The sequence below is a fragment of the Rhamphochromis longiceps genome, linkage group LG5, assembly GCF_057381845.1.
Source record: "Rhamphochromis longiceps isolate RC_006_pf linkage group LG5, R_longiceps_female_GT1.1, whole genome shotgun sequence".
Classification (NCBI taxonomy): Eukaryota; Metazoa; Chordata; class Actinopteri; order Cichliformes; family Cichlidae; genus Rhamphochromis; species Rhamphochromis longiceps.
The window spans coordinates 34,655,527-34,676,805 of record NC_140561.1 but is presented as its reverse complement, the minus strand read 5'-3'; the positions used below and the strand labels follow the sequence as shown (position 1 = coordinate 34,676,805).

General features: G+C 37.8%; 2 protein-coding genes across 4 annotated transcripts in view; both read right to left on the bottom strand.

The window, feature by feature from the left end:
- The window catches only part of ngfb (nerve growth factor b (beta polypeptide)), a 31,094-nt gene extending 21,774 nt beyond the window's left edge, over positions 1–9,320 (bottom strand). The window contains exons 1-2 of one of the 3 annotated variants that reach the window (XM_085407419.1): positions 9,125–9,320; positions 8,556–8,626 (exon numbers count right to left, since the gene is read on the bottom strand). The gene's annotated coding sequence lies outside the window, so the exon portion shown is untranslated. The remainder of the gene's footprint in view (positions 1–8,555; positions 8,627–9,124) is intronic. The other 2 variants (XM_085407418.1, XM_085407420.1) reach the window with 2 other exon arrangements.
- LOC146670440 (N-acetyltransferase 8-like) overlaps positions 1–21,279 on the bottom strand; it is an 850,360-nt gene that overhangs the window by 729,030 nt on the left and 100,051 nt on the right. The window lies entirely within an intron of this gene.

Here is a 21,279-nt window from a genome sequence, read left to right as displayed (position 1 = left end):
GATTTTACAATTGTTTTGTTTTATGTGTTAAGTTTCCTTTCCTCGACCACAGTGTGGCTGTAAAAAAGCTTAATAGGTAGTGGTACTGTGGACAACATTTAAAATCAAACTAAACTAACTCATAAAGGAAAACAGTAATTTCCCAATACTTTATTGCCAAAGGAATATAGATTGTGGTTGTCACCATTATTTAATTGTTCTTGAAAAATAATTGATTTCTGTGCATTTTTTCCCCACACTGCATCAAATTAAAGTTGATTACGTCAATTAAGCATCATGAGGTGGAGGGTGGTTCCCTATTTTTTTTAATTTTTTTTTTTTTGCTGGGAGTTGGCAACCCTATTAGTTAGGTTGCTTAGTCTTTAAAATACCAGAATAGGGAGGATGGAGTAGGTTTAAGTTTATTAGATTGATCAGTATTGCTGAACTATGAAATATTTTGGGTGCAGTGTATTTTTTGCATACAGGTATAACAGAATAGCTTTAGTGTTTTTTTGTTTTTTTTAACTTGAGTATGAACTTATACAAAAAGCAGCACGATATTAAAAAACAGTTTTATTGATTAAAAAACATACTATTTCGGATTCATATCGGTATCGGCAGATATCCAAATTTATGATATCTGTATCAGACATTAAAAAGTGGTATCGTGCCATCTCTATTGTGAATATTACCAGATTATTATATTTCCAAATTTCCTGCTAAGCAAAACAGATAAAAAGAAGTCAGTTTTAGTTTGGATGTATCCATAAATAGATGTAGCTTTAATCATGAGTTTTGACATCTCAGTATATAAAGATTTAGTTTCATGACCATTACAATATGGTCCAGGTTTTTCTATGGCTAGCAAGCTTTATAGATCACCCTCACTAAATGATGCTCATTTTGTTCTGGAAGCAGGCCTAAAATAAGATGGAAATTTCTACGTTTCAAAAAGAGAAACAAGAGCTAACCCTAGTAGCTGTCCACTAGGGAAGGAGTTAAACTCTGAACCTCCATTTTATGCACCTGTCAGTGCAACAACATGATTAGATTGTATAATTTCCAGTTCGGCTGTTGATTGGAAGCACGGACAGGACAACAGCCATCCAGTTTCCATGTAGATGTCTGCTAATTTTTGGAGTATCATCCCCTATAGTGTCAATGGAAGCACCCATTAAATTTTTAGCCCTGGTGGAGGACTGTACTCTTCTAGTTTTCACATTGTCAGATTTTATTTTCTCTTTGAACAGTTCTGATTAAAACTTTACAGCTTTGTACATGGATTTTTGTGCTGTCAAAGGTCCGACTGGACTGTGGAAGCGAAAAGCAAGTATTTATGAATAAATTCTAAAACCCTTAAGATATTTTTGCTCAGTTGTCACCATGCCAATATATGGCGCAACATTAGATTTTTGTAGCTGACAAAACATTTAATTCCCTGTATTACCCGTTTCTTTTTTTTCTGAGTCACTCATACTTAATTGATGGATACGAATCCCTTCATTAACCACATATGTTGCTCTGCTGTGGTGTTTTCATGGATACGCTAGGAGAGGCAGGAAGATGCAGCAATGACCATGTCTAAACATCTCTTAACTTGTGCAGTGCTTTCACTCAGGGGTAAATGGGGCATATTTTGTTTCTATTGTTACTGTAGAGTATTTTCCTTCCTACGGCTATTTTGTACGATTCACAGCATTGAGGTACACTTGAAGAAGTTACATTAAAGGCCAAAAAGACACAGGATCTTCTCTGCCGTTACAAAGTTATACTTTTATTTTACATTTTATGGCAAAGTTTTGATGTAGCTATATTCTCACTAACTATACAATAAAGAAGGGCTAAAAACACACATTCAGATTTGATAAGAATAAAAATATCCTATGACTGTGTTCCTGCAGTGTAAATATGAATGATAGTTCAGTTCTTGGATTCTCATTGATACTCCCTTTGGAGAAATGGTTGTTCACTATGAATACAGATCTTGCATCAGGCCACCTGCTGTGTATTTAAATTGGAGTCTTTTTGTCAACGAAGCAGCACACCCACACAGGAGCAACAGCTGCAGATGATAATTGGGAATATAGATAGTAAAAGTAGCTGCTGAAAGAATGATATTAGTGAGTGAAAGATTTTCAGCAGACTGCAGCTTTGGTTGGGTAACATCAAGAAATCTCAGCTGAGATCTGTTTTGGAAATCTGGAGTAAACAAAATTTCCGCCCTTGAAATCATGATGAAATAACTCCTTTACACCAGAGCTTCAAACTAACTTTGCATTAGCATAGAATGAGTTTGGATACTTTCCATTGTTTATTTTCCTCAATCAAAATGAGTAAAGAGTGGGCTAGGGGGTGTAAACAGTAACATTTCAAATGTTGACTTTTAAGACTACCAGCAGTATAATTAAAAAGCAGTGTAATGTACAGTACACATCTATCTATCTATCTATCTATCTATCTATCTATCTATCTATCTATCTATCTATCTATCTATCACCATTGATTATGCAAAGGTTCTGGCCACATGCACACATTTGATTATTGCAATATTCAAATATACACGTGATGACAATATTCAAAAGGATGTTGTGAATGAATGGTTTTTCCATTAGTGCAAACCTGTCTCAGCTTGTGCACAAGTGAAACATCTTAATTTTTTTTTTTTTTTGGCAACTGCTCAAAGGAATCATGTTAAGAAAGATAATGGCATGCAATTGAAGGCTTTGATTTCCACGTTCTCTTGACTGCTGTCCTGTTGCATCTAGTTGAGGCGATTTTCTGTTTTACTGTTATCAGGCAACTATGTGCGAAACCATTTCAAACGCAGCATGACCTTTGTTTTGAGAAACGGGGCTTGCAGTCGGCTGTGATTTAAGGCAGATGTGTGGAAGTCTCCTTGGCGCTGGAACTCAAAAGACCACATCAGGTCCAAACTGAGACTGAAATGTGTCGTGCCAAAGAGCAGATCAGAGAGGGTCGGTCTATCAGCAAAAGTTAAAGAGTGGATTCAGTCTCTTGCTCCAAAGCTTTTAGTGATGGAACAGACTGAAACTTTAGAGTTATCGCTGAGAATACACACACTGCAACATCTGGATGACTATAGCAGCCTATTGTTTATGTTCGTGTGATAAGATACACAATCTGCTCAAATTATAATGCAGCTTTGTGATTTAGTATTTACAAGCTAAGCAGTTAGCAAAAGAGGTCTTGACTTGGACCATACTTCCTTTGTGACCTCTCGGATTAAACAGCAGACCTAACATCTACACACAGACACACAACATAATCTGTTGAAGTTCGTGACATCAAAGATAAGTGAAAACAGCTACAGAAAGAATGCATCATAAAGTCGTACTGCATCTTTCTTTATATTTCCCAAACCCAAGACATGAAATATAATCAGGGACTACAACAGAAACAACCACATGAGAGTGGTAAATGGTGGATTTAACAAGGACAGTTTCATTACTCACTGATGGTTGTGTTTGGTCTCAGTGCACTGAGGAAACACAGCTGACCCCAGTCTCTATACACAGTGTAACTAAACACAAGAGACTGAAGGAAGGCACAGGCTCTGCTCAAGTACTCCAAAAAACTTAGCAAGATATACACTTACAACAGTGACTGCTGGGAGGTGTCAGCATCATCACGTTCAACATTGTGGTGGAAGTTTAGCTTGTGCTTAAACTATGGCAGACCTTGTTAGCCTGAGATGAACTGTATATCACTATCAAGTTTACTTGTGATTTAACTTCAGTCCATTTAAGATTAGCCTCAGTGCACCAGAGCTGTTTCCATCTCTTTGGCTGATAATGTTTGTTTATTGTTTTTATGTTAAAGATTGCAGCCAGTGCAATTACTGCAGAACATTAAAACATCAATTGCCAGATCAGATAAGCCTTCTACGCCTGGACTGAATAGCTGCTTTCATTTCTCTGTTCATTTACAGACTCTTGCTGCGACCAGCGTTGAATCTGTCCCTGTCATAATAAATATTATGCAGATCTTTTAGAGTGGCAGGAAGATTATTGTTTCACCTTTTGAGATTTTATTTATTTATTTATTTATTTATTTATTTATTTATTTATTTATTTATTTATGTGACTGAAAAAAAATTTACTCCACAAATAAGAGGCCCTCTTGAGCCTTTGCTGTTTGTGTCTGTCAGCACAATTACCAAAAAGGGCCAATTCGAGCATCGGATTTCATTTTTAATGTTTAGCAGTCGTGTTTCTCTAAAAAAGTTACCCACAATATGTTTTTGGTCTTAAAAGAATCCAGCCATCACTTATATTTGGTCCATAGTGTTCCAGTGACTTGATGTAAAAAGTCTTTTGAAGTTATGCATTTGCAGAGTAAAGTATTTTAAGCACCGGTGTAACAAATATCAGGAGGTTCTGAACTATCGCTGTTGCTTTGTCACCTTGTGGAAAAAGTGACTGGATTTCCTTTTCTGGCTTTTGTTTCCATTTTGCGGCAAGCTCTTACCAAAGTGACTGTTTAAAGTTTTGGTTCAGTGAGCGTGTGATATAGCTGCACCTTTATGGCCAATCAACTGCTTCTTGCATACACTCTTACACCTTTGTGGCCCTTTTTTACTGTAGCCACTGATTTCGTCACAGCAATTTTCTGAATCCCTATATTATGGTTGCAGCTTTTCCAAATAAATTCTCCTCTGCTTTTATGCAGAGTAAATAACGTAACATCAAAAAAGCTGCAGTGTATATGTAAAAATGCACGCATGTTGCTGTATTTAACGGTTTATTTTTCAAGCAAATTTGACTGTTTGTATGTGGTCTCTTTTAGTGGTCTTCTGGGCTTTTGCTTTGTGTGTTTTTACTGGCTCGAATCAAAAGGAATTTTCCTTCACACAATTAGTCCATACCTGATGACTCAGGCAAAATACAAGCATGGAAAAGCAGCGGTTCCAGTCAGTGAATACACACGGGACAAGCTTATTTATCTGTGTTAGTAGTTTGGCACTTTGGCGGATAGTGGAAAATGGTAATCATCAGCATCAATTTTGATTTGAAAGATTTTTTAAATAAATAACTAAATATTCTGAAAACATGCTGAAGTAATTGACACTGAAAGACAAAAGAGCATTATTTCTCTTTCGCTGTCAATTTAGAGTAGGCTCTAAATGAAAGAGCTGATGTTACCGATGGGTTATGGAGTTGACTTGTAGTTGCTGTGCTGGATAAGGAGAATGAATCACAGTTCACACACTGTGTGTGTGTGGCTTTATTGAAACTTGTGCTCTCAGATGATGAGGCACTCCTGCTTGCAAGGGCACTTCACTGGAGAGAGGCAATACAGCTTAATCACAGGCACAGGCCTGTTTTAGCTGCTGCTCAAATCCACACATATATAGTTTTACTTTGTTAACACCCAGTGTGTGACTGGCTTGGTTTATCTGTTTTCCATTTGCTGTTTGATAGTAGGTTCACGCGGAAGTTATGTAAGGATTTCCATAAAAACATGAATAGAGGTGGGGCTTTGCCCAACTTGGAAGTTCTGAACTTTTAGGAAATTTAACTTTTAGGAATATTTTGGAGAAGCTATTTACAATTGCAAGAGAGAACACAACTGGACAAATTTGCATCTTTACGAATCCGAAACAAAAAACATTGCACACCTAATGGATATCCAGTTATCCTTCTGGATCCAGTTAGTCAATTCATTCATATTGGAATTTTTCAAACTTGGCAAAGACATACAGTCCCAGACAGCTCTTGTTTTTATGTGCCATGTTAATGCACTTCCTCTAACTATAGTGAACTTCATGTTCTCAATGTGATATCAAACTGAGGAGCTCCTGCTGAGTAATTAAGAGAAATAATTGTCTGCAGTTGTACAGCAGAAGGTTTTAACGGTACCCCCTGTTTTTCTGTGCTTTGTAAGTGGTACCGCGCTCCTTGAACAGTGCCCGAGGCTATAAAAGATGATGAGACATGTCTGCATAGAAGGATGGATGCTGATGCAATTATATATGAAAGGTTGCCAATCAGGTTGATGCCAGTGAGGGGCGGAGTAATGGAGGCTTCCGTTGCTGTAGACAATTACTGTCATGCTCTTTTTGAGGATAGAAGAAGAGGAGGATTCTGGAAATATGTGTTTTGTGTATTTTAACAAGGTCATATACAATGTTAATGAACAAGGGTGAAAATAGTATAAAGGTAGCATCACTACTTATATTCTAAAAAACTGCTCAGTATAAAACTGTCTGTAAAGTTTACTTCCATTCCACTATAATTAAAGTCAAAGTTGACAAAGCTGTAGCCATATACATGTAACTGCACATCATCCAGAGACAAGCTTTACTGATTTGAGCCCTCTGCTTTATAAAGCCTGCTTCAGTTGCTGAGTGTGTCACGAACAAAGTAAAGAATTCCAAAAAGATTATATGCTAAAATATAAAGTATGAAGTATTACTAAAGAAGATAGCAACAATGCCCAAAAGTACTGAGAGTTTCCAAAGTAAACTGAAATGTGAACTTTGAATTGAGCTTGGCACCAAATTGGTTATTGTTCAGAGTCAATGTTAAACTTGGTATTGATAGAATAGAAGCCGTTTTTATATATCTTGTGCTTTTGGACTTGTGTGTGTTATTTGTTTTTGCATGGCAGCAAAATATCAAAGGATATTACCATTGCAACTGTGTACATTCAGATGTAGTGCACAGCTTCCCAGGGAGCTGCTTTGTAGCAACATCTGTTGTACACCATGCTTCCAATTATTTGGCACAAACTACTCACGCTTGTGTATTTGATATGAAACTGGTGTTTCAGACATACATGCAAGTTCCAGGAATTCTTTTTTGTCATCAACAAGCTAGGACTGGACTTCATTTAATTGGCAACCATACAGAGAGCTGAGAAGAACCAGACAAGTACCTGTCAATCTAAAGAAAAGCTGAATCATAACAAAATTCAAGATGACAGTAATCCAGAATGCAGCTGTATGTTTTCACCACATCTCTACTGTAGACGCCATTTGTTTCACTTTCTGTTCTTCTAGATTAAGGTATAAGTAGGTGGTCTTGACAGAGATTTTTATTTATTTTCTGGGTTTTTTTTTTTTTTTTTTTTTTTTTTCAAAAATGAATAGAAACCTTCACACACTGGTTCTACTCCAATGGGCCATAAAGCATCTGTAACCTGTCTGAAGAATTTAAATCTGGACTGCCAGATTCTGTCCATCCACCTGTGGAACAGATTGCTCAGCAATGTGGATATACAGCTGCTGTGCTAAAAAGCAATTCACAGATGTCACATTCCGTCTTGCAGCCTGTGATAGACATGTTTTCCATTTTATCACACAAACAACTGATCGACTGATGGGGAAAAAAAATATTCAACTGATGATTCAGAGATGAAAGTATTCATTACGTGCAGACTAAATCTGGAAGCGTTACGAAAACATCTAGAGAGTCTGTGCAACCTTCTTTTCTGGGAAAGTACCTTATCAGGTCCTGTCACCTTGATTAGCACATTAGGTTAAAAGTTCAGACACAATAGTAAATAAATTAAAGATGTGATGAAATACATTCCTTCCATCCATCCAATTTTTATGAATTAAAAAAAGCACATAATTGGCATACTTAACAATATGCTGTTCCTTAGCATGAGTGAAGTTCAAGAAAGCTTGGACTTTTTATTTTTACTTGCTTTAAAAGTAGAAAAACTCAGTCAAAGAGCTGCATGGTAATTTTTATTTTTATTTTTGGTATAGTCAGTGCTATTTTATCCACAAGCACACTTGTGGTCATTGCTCATTGTCCTACGTCAGAAAACACAGCAACAAGTTCTCTTTAAAAGCCTTATTGACTCAACTACACTATTTGAATCAACTCCTGCTGCTTCTCCAAAGACACTCCAAAAGACTAGAAGACTACATCTGCTCCAGATGATGGAGTGTAAAATTGAAAATGATCTTCCAGTGATAGAAAATGAGCATTTGGCAATGCAGCGAGAGCTTGAGAAAAATTCATCTGTTTTTATTTGCTGACCTTTTCACATCAAAATGCAAATCAGTTAATCAGTGAGACCAAACTCCTCTTAAGAAAACAGCCTCTAATTTCATAGCTGCTTACCCATGTAAACTCCCTACTGCTCCCACTGTTTGAGTGAAAAGACGTCTTTTTGTATGCATTTTGGTTTTCATGTCAGCTGATAACAGTAGACCAACTGCTCTGTTCCTCTATGTATTATTTAGCTCATTTAGTTCTGTTAGGAAACTCACTATACTTGGAAGATGTTCAACGCTCCACCAAAGTCTGAGTGAATTTCTCAGGAATGGGTTCAATAGAGGAAGGGAAATGAGTTCTTTAATAGGTCCAAAATGAATCATATGTTAGTTTTGGTTAGATTTCTAAAAGCAAATTTTATCTAAAAAGCATAGCGAGTTGTCTCCAGTTTAATCACCTGCTATTATGCCAAGAATGCAATAATTTGTCTTAACTCTGTGGTATACATAATTTGAGAAAACTACCCTGCAGCTAGCTTCTTGTTTCCAGTCCAACATACCATGCAAATACACAAAGTCTGCAGGAATGCTTTGAGAACATTACCTAGCCCAAGGAGACGAGTGCAGGTCTGACCGCTGCTGTTGTAACCTGATGAGGCTAAGCCTCAACAGTATCTGAGGAGATGAAGTAGATGATCAGCTCCCTGTTAAACTTCAACACTAAACCCCTTTTCTAGGAATCTTCAGCAGGCATTTACAGTAAAATAGAGAAACAGGAAATATTAAAATCGTCTTGGGCTGCATGTAAAAGTTTATCTTGTGCAATACCTGTTCTCCACACTAACAAGAACAATCTTCACAATTCTACAAATTTCCTTTGTTTGTAAATTGATTAGAAATTATACATTACACACTAGACTACTTGTATGTAGATTAGATTAGATTAGATTAGATAGAACTTTATTAATCCCTCGGGTGGGTTCCTCTGGGAAATTCGATTTCCAAAAAGCACAGCACCGACAGAAGTTACAGAGTTATACACACACACATATATATAAATACAGAGACAATATAAATAAAATATACGAAGGGGATAAATATAATAAATAGGAATAAAAATAAAAATAAAAATAAAAATAAAAATAAAAATACAAGTGAATGTATGTGATCTACCTTGAGGCTATAGTAGTTCCATGCAATGTAGATGATGATAAAGTAGTTCTCTACCTGAAAAAAGCTCTAGTTTCTCTCACTGTCGTACGACTCCCCACGCTTACTGAAATATATTCCAGTTTGTGTCCAACTCCAGAGAAAGCCAAGAGGGCAAAGAGCAAACTCTTCTGTGAATTATCCCACACAGTCTTTTCCGAGTCTTGCACTTGTTTGAAAATTGTTCTGAAAGTAAGTGAGAAGCTCTCAGAGGCTGCAAGCTCTGTGTGACTCGCCAGTGCTTCAGGTCCTAGTGCCTGCTTCTCTCATCCTCTAATGGTTCATAATTCTCTGTACTGTGTGTTTAAGTATAATAGCTCACATTCAGTTGTCAGTTTGTCAGTTACTAGTCCAGTACAGATTGAAATATGTCTACAACCATAACTAAGGGTATCCAAATTACTGTTTTATTTCTTGAACTTGATGATCCCTTAAGACTACTGCATTTGACAATTTGCATACTATTGATCATAAAACTGATTTCACCAATAAGAGATTTTAGCCAACGGTGCCAGTTTCAGTAATTATGCAAATGTATTGTTTATAAGTTTGGGCAAACTTGAAGAAGTCACTTGGGTGGGCGATGAAACTTCTCTTCCACTGAAAACACAATGTCCAGATGAACAGAATCCGCTTTCTAGGATTTCTTTGGCTGGAAGATTGAGCATCAAGACGTGTCTATAGTAACTACTGCCTTTGTGGCAGGGTCAAAATAAAAGGACCAACCATAAACATGGTTAACACATGTCCCGTGTGTTTGATGGGGTTTTTCAAAGCTTCTGTAGCAACTAATGTACAATGCTGTGACTGAAACAAGCCAATTCAGTTGTCCTCCAGCCGTGACCCTCTTAAGGCATAAATCCACTGCAGGTGACCAGGGAAAAGCAAGCTAAATGCATCTGATTTAGGAGGTGAAATAAGCAAGAGTTTGTTGATCCTTCCACTCCAACTGTAATATCACCAATATTCAACTTGAATCTCACTCTCTCTCTCTTTTCTAGGTTTGCAATTATTAAATAAAATGGGCTAAACATCAGCATTTTAGAATCGTTATTGTGAGCATGTTGCCACTAGTATTTTTCCATATTTTTCCTAACTGTTTTCCATTTGCTAATTTGTTACAACAAACCGCCATTTACAAGTCTCTTTTGGCAGCTACAGTAGCTCACTTCTGTTTTTCTATCCAAGCTGAAATTGTTTTAGAACCAAATTAAGAAGAATTAAACATCCTGCTCTGGAAGCTTCACAGTTGGTCTGTATCTCATTATGTAGCTGCAGAGGAGTCATCCTCTGATTATGATCTAGTATAAAAAATAAAATCTGTCTTCTCAAAATTTCCCACAAGTATCGTCTCAGCCAGTTTAGTTTTGTAATGTTCTTCTTATTTTAAAGTGAGATAGCAGATGTTACTTAGAGACAGATGTTATTATTTTCTTTGCAATTAATAGTTTTCCATTGCAGATGTGTTAATTTGGCTAAGATTGCTCTCTGTTTTACTGAACTTTTGAACTCTAATGCTGGAATAGATAATTATTTTGTCTTACAAAATAGATGAAAAACACTTTGATTATATTTAGTATGTTAATTTAGTCTATTACATTTCTTCATCAAGTCACTGCCAGTGCTTATTTTCTCCCAGAAGCTAAATTTGTTCAAATTTTCTTCTTTAAGCTGATGTAATTGTTAACAGCAGCCCTTATATTGAAATGATATAAAGTTACAGAATGTTTCAAACACAGAGAGAGTGTGAGCAAATAGTGCTAATGTTTCAAGAAGAAATTTGTGCTTAAAGGTGAGATAGTGTAAACTAATCCAGGTGTGGAAAAAGTACAGATGTGGCAGTGAGTGTTTGGATCTGTGTGACCTTTCTTTCCCATCTGACCCCAACAAATTCGACAAAGTCACTGGATAGTCTACGCTTTATTTTTTTTTCTTTTAAGTTAGATAATAATCCTTTTTTTTTTTTCATTTAAATAAGCACTTCACCGTGTACCTATTTATGTTACTACCACTCTTACACATCTGGATCCAATGAGAACATATGGAAGCAAAATCTGCTCACCATATTACATTAGGATTACACTCTGGCTTTGATTATTGGTCTAAACTTTTCATGGCATCACTGGTATTTTTAGGAGTGCCATGGCAGTGATCTGAAAAGCAACCTTCTGGTTCTCCTATGTTTGCACAGGAGCCTCCTTGTAGCTTTTCTGTCCTACATAATGACTTGGGCCCAATTTGCCGTCCATCGACGATACAATTCGTCTTCACTTTAGGGTATATGCATGACCAGACACCCCCGAGAGACCTATTAGATGAGTGGCTTCTTCCTGCTTTGGAGCTATTGGGCCTTGGGGATTTGGGACCTGGCCTGCCACTGACATCATGTGAAACTCATTTATATAAACCTATTTAGTCACTCATGCCAAACCAGGCTCTTCTGCTGTTCATCATGGTTTTTGGACACCTTCAGACATGGCTGGGAATTCGTGTAAAAGACTGGAATAAACGTAACCGAAACGTAACTGTTTTATTAGGCAGCTCAATTTTTCCAGTGGTTAGACATGACCTTGCAGTTTGGACACATTTTTGTGTGCTGTACTTACCAGACAGGTTGTGGGAGTGAAAGAAAAAAGCATTTTAAATGACATTTATTGTTACATATTGTAAAATCTCATTGTGTTAGTATTTTAATTTGGCACTAACACATGGCCAGTCCGTGATATCCAGATGTGGGATCGGTTTGCATTTTATTAAGGGTAAAGAGTCTTTCTTCCAGTAACTGTGGTCTTTTCTGAAGGTCAGGATGGGATATACTGTACATATACTGTACATTTATTGCGTTACCTTTGATCAACGTGATTTGAGAATCCAGATCTGTTCTTATATAAGTGGATGCAGGCTAGTCATGGAACGATTTGCTGTGTTATTAGAGATAAGCTATTCAGTGTGTGCATGGGACATGAAAGTACAAGTATTATAGCTCATGTTTACAGTAGCTCCAATGGGAATGTGAAGGGGTTGTGTGGTTTAAAAAAACCACATTTATTTCAACATGCGTTCTGATAACAAAAAAATGAATCAATTATAAAATACATGAAGTGTTGAAAACAAAAGAGTAATAACTTGGGCCCCACTTTATCCCCTGTTCTGGTATAAACTTGGATGTATCCTTGTGACCTTACAATAATCCTCCAGGATAGACAGGTTCTTGGTAAAGAAATTAAACCCAGGAATGGAAAAAAGTATTGATACACATGCGGCATTAAAATAGTGGATCGCTTCCAAACCTAAATTAGTTTTGGCTAACACTGTGTGAACTACCAGTAACCAGAGTATTATTTGATGGTGGACCACAGTCCGTCAGTCTGTTGGTTTGTTAAGAATCACAGTAACTCCCAATTTCTTCAAAGAAAGAAAGTGTGCGCGCTTAGGCAATCCACATCTGGCCTTCATCAGCGACATCAGCTCAGGCCCGGCATTTCAACAGACAGCTGACTTTGTTGAGCTGAGCAGGAAGTGAGGGCTTAATCTTCATTCTATGAAACATTCAGATTTGATTACCACAAAGACAAAGCAGAGTCAGATGAGGAGCAGGTCATCTTTCTCAGCCAGAATTAGTCATACACTCTGTTCCAAAACTTAAAATATATTGTTAATGTAGCCGCAGTTAATTTAAGGATAGGCTACATTACAGCCCACAGTAGCCTACTTAATCTGAAACACACGTGCTAAAAATAAGAATCTTTTAAAATGTACCTAAGTGCTTTTTACAGATTATCTCAAGCAAATTGAGCCACCTGACCTAAGTAGTGATCTGAAAGATCTGTGCTCAGACCACCAGCCAAAACCAGGCTAAGCATGTGCCCTGTGACCTCCACTCAGCCCAGCTCAGATTAGCCTGGGGCCACCAGGCAGACAGTCTTTCAGGAAAGGCTCTCTAACCTCAGAGGACAATGGCTGTGTTGTCTATGACAGAAAGAACCATTCCTGCATTGGATTAAATTTCTCTGAGAGTAGAAGAATTCAAAAAATGTATCCTCTGTTCTATATAATTTCACGTCAAGCTTTTGGAGCCTTTGCTGTCTTGGCTACTCGATAGTTCTTAAATCCATGATTCCAGCTGTGACAACATCTGGAATTTAAAGTCTCTCCACAATTTCCCTTCATTTAAAATGTAATGGCTTTATATCTTTTTATAGTCTACACCAGGTCCTCACATGTGTGCATGTGTTGTGTTCGGGCTGTACTGTACTTCCTGTTCAGCCATGTCTGTTTCTGTTAAATGACATGACTCTGAGCACATCTGTGTTTACAGCTGTGTGATGATGATCGAGGGATCTATTCTCTCTTGTTTGTGTTTGTTTAGAAAGAGTTTGGTGTGTGTTGTTGGTGGGAGGTTGTGTCGCTCAGAGAGAGCTGACTGCTGACAGATGAGTTCTCATTTGCCACAGATGTCATGCGGATGTGCTGATGGTGTTTCATTATTTTTCTCGCTGGTTGCTTCGCTTAAGGCGGGAAGAATATGTAATGTCACACTGTAGATATGCTTAAAACCTGTCTCTTATTGTGAGATCTCTTTAGAACAATATACAGTTTTATTTCTTTATCTATTTTGCTTCAACTACATTTACTTCTGTTTTTTCATTAATGTGACTCATTTTTTGCAATTACAAATGGCATCAAATGATGGGAATATTACTTCAAATCAAATCAAATCACTTTTATTGTCACATCACATGTGCAGGTACATTGGTACAGTACATGTGAGTGAAATTCTTGTGTGCGAGCTTCACAAGCAACAAAGTTGTGCAAAATACAATAACGTAAACAAGCAAAATACAAGAATGGCTACATCTGAAACTAATAAATATATGTACAATATATAATAGTATATGCATTTCTGGATGTGTATACTAAATGTTTTTCTACGTGTGTGTGTGTGTGTGTGTGTGTGTGTGTGTGTGTGTGTGTGTGTGTGTGTGTGTGTGTGTACACATATTTTACAAATTAAATAGAGTAAACAATAAAATAAAATATATAAAAATATACAGAGTTGACACATGTGCAAAACAGTGGCATTACTGTACAGTATGGAGTGCATAATGTTGAAGTTCCAGTAGTGAAGGTGAGGTGTCTATGACGTGTTCAGCAGTCTGATGGCCTGGTGGAAGAAGCTGTCTCTCAGTCTGCTGGTACGGGACCGGATGCTGCAGAACCTCCTTCCTGATGGAAGTAGTCTGAACAGTTTATGGCTGGGGTGACTGGAGTCCTTGATGATCCTCCCCGCTTTCCTCAGGCACCACTTCCTGTAGATGTCTTGGAGGGAGGGAAGCTCACCTCCAATTATCCGTTCAGAGCACCGCACTACTCGCTGGAGAGCTTTGCAGTTGTAGGCGGTGCTGTTGCCATACCAGGTGGTGATGCATCCAGTGAGGATGCTCTCAATGGCACAGTGATAGAAGGTCCTAAGGATGCGGGGGTTCATGCCGAATCTTTTCAGTCTCCTGAGAAAGAAGAGGCGCTGCTGCGCCTTCTTCACTGTTTTGTTTGTGTGTACTGACCACGTAAGATCCTCAGCCAGATGTACCCCAAGGAACTGGAAGCTGCTCACTCTCTCCACAGCAGCGCCATTGATGGTGATGGGGGTGTGTACTTCTCTGCACCTCCGGAAGTCCACTATCAACTCCTTTGTCTTTGCGACGTTGAGGGTGAGATGGTTGTCTTGACACCAGTGGGTCAGGGTGCTGACCTCCTCCCTATAGGCCGTCTCATCACCATTGGTGATAAGACCCACCACTGTAGTGTTGTCCACAAACTTCACAATGATGTTGGAGTTGTTAGTGGCTGTGCAGTCGTAGGTGTAGAGTGAGTACAGGAGAGGGCTCAGTACACACCCCTGTGGAGCACCAGTGTTCAGTGTGATGGGGGATGAGGTGATGCTGCCCAGTCTGACCACTTGGCGTCTGTCAGACAGGAAGCTAAGGATCCAGCTGCAGAGGGAGCTGCTCAGTCCTAGATCCTGCAGTTTCCTGTCCAGCTTCGAGGGAACGATGGTATTGAATGCTGAGCTGTAATCTACAAACAGCATTCTCACATACGTGTCTCTCTTCTCCAGGTGTGACAGGGCAGTATGTAGTGTCAGGGCTATGGCATCATCAGTGGACCTGTTGTGGCGGTATGCGAACTGTAGAGGGTCCAGTGAGTCGGGTACTTCTGAATATTTTTCTTACAAATACATTTTTTAATTGATATCCTTCTCATTTCCCACTGGTTTCAACTGCTTTCTTCTACTTCAGCTCCTCCAGTCATATCACAACCTTGAATTGAGTAAACATGGATGGATGGATGTTACTAACATGTTATATGATTTTTTTTTTTTTTTAACTTTTTTGCCACCATCAAGGTACAAATATGAAACTGATTTAAAATACAACCAAGAAAATCTGGACAATTTCAAATGGCATATTTGTCACCAAACTTTCATTAATCATTTCCTTATCCTCTTTTTTAATCTCTTGACCCACAATCTTAGACATATTACTATGCATTAATAATTTGCGACCATGACTCAAATGTTTTTGTCTGTTTAGCAAAGAAATGACTGCAGAAAGACAAATGAACTAAATGATGCAATGAAGCATAAGCACACAGTATATAGATTGTCTTTCACAGTGGAATTTAGTCAAGATGGTCATTGATTTCTAAAAGATCTCAGTGCCAGAAGATATACGTCAGTCAAAGTAATACTAAGCTACAATAGGGGTTTGTGATATTGTCTGCTACTCTCTACAAGGCACTATATCTCTGAGCTGGCTCAACTCCCACCACTGATGCCCTCCGGCACTGATTCAGTGGCCACTGTCCAACAGTTTAGTGCTGAAGGATGGTACACTGACTCAGTCACAGTTTGACAGAGGAGTCTGCTGTGACATATACCACGATTTTTCTACGAATATTTGCTGTCATGGACTTGGAATGTTTCCCAACATTAAATGTACTTGTTGTAAATTGACTGTTTAATTCAGCACAATTTCCTCAGTCATAGATACAGACTTCTTTGTAAACAACAATAGATGCAATTTCCATTTTTTCCAATTTTTGCACTTCTTCACTCTGCTCTACAAAGACCATAAGCTCTGCTCACTCAATCATATTGGAATTGCATTTTCATTGCATTAATTAACTTTACAAAAACATATTAGCATATGTAATTGCTTTTATTGGTTGACTAAATTAATCAGAAAAAAAAATCACAAAAAAACATTTTACAAACTCCGTTTTCCTTTCCTCTATTTTAGCTCTCTATATTTGATCCAACAAGTCCTTGGGTTTGCCTTTTGCATTACTTTTATATTGAACAATGAAGACCTTTACAGCCATCATAAAAGCCTGACAAGAAGTTTAAAGCATGTCAGAAGAGCCCAGCCCTCTCACCAGGCCTATTTTCATATCTGTCTTCAGCTAATCAATTCAAAGATTAGCCTTGAAATCAAATATGGCTGATGCAGGTCAGTTTGTGCAAGGGCTGGCAAGGTTTTAGCCCCTGGTGTGGGTTAGTGCCTATTATACTATTGCCCCAAGGCATTAAGGACCTCCCACTACCATGCGAACATGCATGCATCACACACACACTCACACACACACACACACACATGCACACACATTCACACACAGAGGATCAGGTGACACTCTAGTCTTTGAAATGTTGTATGCGATCAAACCTTCCGCCTTTGCCAAGTGAGTAAAATGCAGGCCTGTGTCTTTTTTATAGGAAATTCTCTATACTATCATCTTGCAGTTGCAGAAACACGAACTAAATGCTGTACACTTATGGCCAACAAAATGTCATTTTTTTCTCTTTCCCCACCAAAGAGCCCCTCACAGAAAGAAAGAAAGAAGATAACATTTTGTCAGCAGCAACAATGTATGAGGCCAACTTGGAAATGATTTCTTAAAATGTAAAACTAGACTTTCCCTCATAGCAGCTCTGTGCCTTTGCGGTTATTTGGAGAGTCTCTCTGTAATTATCTTTCAATCATGTTGTAATATGTTTTAGACTACTGGGAAAAGCTTCATGTTCCATGTTAGTGAACAATTCTCAAGTGACAGTTTTGGATATTGTGTTTCAGAAGTTGGTCTTGGTCTGCTTTTCATGCCTGCTCAGTATCCAAGGAATTTATTGTCATATTGGCCCTACAACACTTTTTTCTAGTGTTAGTTTTCATTCCCTAACACATGTTAACTGTAGTTTATTTGATATAACACTGTCTTTCCCTAAACTTACACATACATATCCACATCCTGATGGAGGCAGGAGAAAGGCATCAAGTATATACAGATTCAAAGTAACCTCTGCATTTCCTGGTACCTCAGCACTGTAGTAACTATGGGTACTGCTCACCCCCCCCCCCCCCACACACACACACAAATTTTAAGTGTATAACACATTAGATGGAAATCATTGGGGATTATTTTTAAAAAGAGTGATTTCAGAATAGGGATTGCTTTTGGCATGAAATGGCATATAGTAGAGCAAATGTGGTTATTTTTCAAAGCAGTGAGTGTCATGTTAAGGTTTGTACTAAATTCAAAAGGAACCAAAGTACATGAACAGTGGGGGTATGCAGTTTAATTTCCGATGGGGCGTCTAGATTTCTAGAATGGTAGAAAAGTGTTAATAAATGCCTATTTCAGTTTCATGCCAACAATATGTTTTGTTTTTTGTTTTTTTGTTTTAAAAAAAAAGGATGGCCAGAGAAACATCTTAACCAAGGCAAAATGCTGAAAGCCCGTGTTGAAGAAGACTTTCAACTTTTGGGATCTCAGACATTCCCTCATTACAAAAATACATTTATGTGGTAGAAATGACAACGCTGGTTTAGTAAAACCTTTGTTTCTGAACGCAGTTTCCCAGCAGATCTTCCTTACTGAGGCCCAAGCTCATTTTACATTGTTTCCCACATAAAGACTTTACTTAGGCAGGCAATCCCAGTAACAGCTGCCAAAGTATATTTACACAATCATTTAAGCATTTTTTAATTTAATTTTTTCATCCCTGTAAGAGAACAATGCTATCCTCTCTGGAGTTTGGTAATGGACAGTCCCCTTGCTGCTGTTTTGAAAGATAGCTTGAGCAGCAGCCTCTGTCACCTCCGTACCACTAGACTGGTCAGTTCACTGAGGTGGTGTTTCATAGTCCTGTTCAGTTTCCTGTCCAGTGAACTGTTGTAGCAGGTGATAGCAGTCCTTCCTCTGCTCCTTGAGAGATCGACTATGAGCTGAAGTGCCACTCCAGCCTGCAGCAACCTGTGAACTGGTACCACTACTGCAAGCTCATTCAGGCAAAGGAAGATGCTGCTCATTTAACTCAAAGCCAAAACACATGCTGCACGTATTACAACACAATTGGTTCATAGTTAAAGAGCCTTGAAGTTAAAATGACCTGCCTGCAATCTTGACCTTTTTGGCATTTGGCACATTATAAAACACAACAGAAAAAGGCCCTGGACTGTTTAGCTGCTGAAACCCCATATCAAGCAACAATAGCAAACATTTTACTTTTAGCATGACAACAATTGTTCTCCTCAGTCTCCAGGGTGTTCTTAGAAGAAGTGATGCAACTCAGTTGTAAACATGAAACAACTTGCTGCCATTAAATATAACTTAGATGCAATCTGTTTTTGCCATCTTTAATTAGTTAACCCTTTACAGCCGATCGGAGCGGGCACGCTCTGTTTTGCGTAACTATTTTTAAATCCCGGTAGCTCTGCAACCAAGTAAGCTAGCGCAATAATTTTTTTTGCATATGAAACTGGAGGAGTTGTACTTACATCTTATGCCATCAGCTTGTCCTAGGTCACAGTTTCCTTCCACATATAGCTTTGCAAAAACTGCATAAAAATCACTTGCAGCAACAAAAACATGATATTCCAGAAACACGCTTCGCCGATCCATCAGCTGTTTGTAACACTTCCTACGTCCATCAGCGCGAACTATCACATGACCGCATGACCTGCCCGAAACCGGAAGTGACGTCATTTTGCGGAAATGTAGTTTTTTACGATCGGGGCCTTATGAGCTTGTTTTACTTGTTATGTGTTTTAAAAAGTTATGTTTGACTTTATGACTTTCTGTGTCGTTTCTGGGATGCTTAAGACTCATATTGCACTGCTGGAAATAGTTTATTTTGATGCATATGCTGTTATTTTGCAAATTTGCACTATAATATTTATTTTCGTTTTTCCTGCAGTATATAAAAATTGGTGTATTTCAAAAATAAAACTATGAAGACACTCAAAATAAATTTCCTGTGTTGGGAAACTAGTTTGTGTAACTTTTTTGTATTTACAGTTTTGAGGGATAAGCCTCTTAAATTTCTCTAACTAGAAATATATGTTAAAAAAACAAAAACGATTTTCAATTTTTTTGTAGTTTATTGCACTTTTTTGCAATTTATGTAATTACTATGCACCTAATGCAGACATATTATTAAAGTTTGGGCTATAATGGTTGTATTGATGTATAGTAACTTGAAATGCTCCCAAAAATGGCTCCACAGCATGTAAAAATATAATATAAGCTCTGGCGAACTTGGTTCTATGGTAGGTCTTAAAGGGTTAAGATGCTTAAATGGTTTTCAAATGTTTGCATTCTGTTTTTATTCAGATTTCTGAAAACATCCAACGTTTTGGGAAAACTGGGTTGTACTTCTGAACACTGCCAGGTCTATAATTCTAAATAAAAATATATACTTCAATAAAATACCCGAGGGAGTTCTGAAATGTGTGTTGATCACCAGAAAACTTTCAGCTAGGACAGCTCCTTCTAACAAATGTCATACCTAAGGTAAAGCTTTAGTCAAGCTAAATCAATTTCAGTTCATAGTAATAAGAAAATAACATTATTAGTTGTCAGTATATGTGAAAACTGTTGTATTACAAACAGAAAAATCACTACCATGCACACAAATAAGATTCACTATGAAAATACATATATTTATTCATATTTATGTCTCATGACACAAACTGTGAAACTCAAAAGTAGCTAAAAAAAAACCCTGAAATCTGTTAAGCACGTTATTTAACTTTATTATTGGGGGTTCTTTCCTAAACATATGGCACTGAATCCATTTTTACTTTTTGTTCTTGATGTCATGCAACTAAACTTAATTAGGCTCACGTGTACCATGAAAAATAAATACACAAGATAGCTCCCAAATATTTGGCAATCTGGACACCAGATGTGTCCATTCTGTATTACATGATAGTCAACATGGCTGCAGACCCAGTTGGAGAAATGTATGTTCTTAAAAACTAGATGTAACGTAGATGATTTATGAGTTCTCATTATCTCTGGTCAGTTGTTGGTGTCTCAGTGGTCCTGAATGTACACTGTAACCTTCTGGAACATAAAGGATATCCAAACAGGTGTTATTACTCAGTCAGTTCACATTGCATAAATTCCACTGCACCTTTGTGTAGCATGCTCAGCGTTACATTTGTGTCCTTGCTTTTAAACATCCTGAGCTCTAAGGCTGCGGTGAGCAGACTCTCAGTTTAAATATTCCTAATATACGCTGAGGTTGGTGGGTCACTTTTCCACATGGGAAAGGGTTATGATTAAAAGCATTTCCAAGCTTTTGATGTCATTTTGAAATGATCTTTCTCATGTCTGTTTCAGTCCAGCAGCGCTGCTTCTGAGAACAAGATGGCAAGAATACATCATCAGTCTTCCAGGAGTGTGAGGGACTGTTGAGTTAGTAAAACCTATCTGCTGCCCTCCTGTGGATTCATGGTGTCATTGTTTAGTATGTATAGTTATAACTTGATGGTTTTCTGCAGTTATTCTACTTTTATTTAGTCTTTAATTTGAATTAGGATGTTACAGGTTTTGATGTTAATTGCAGAGGAGTATGTCACACTCTACTGAATCATAGGGATTTCTTTAAGTCCTTTTGAAATAGTTTTTAGTAATTTATATAAGATGCCAATAAAACCTTTTGACACTTAGATTTTCATGCCGATAACATTCCTTTTGATTATGTCATCTGTTTCTAAGCCTGTCAATATACGTGAGAGTAAATGTATAGCGTAACACTATATTGCTATTGGAGAACT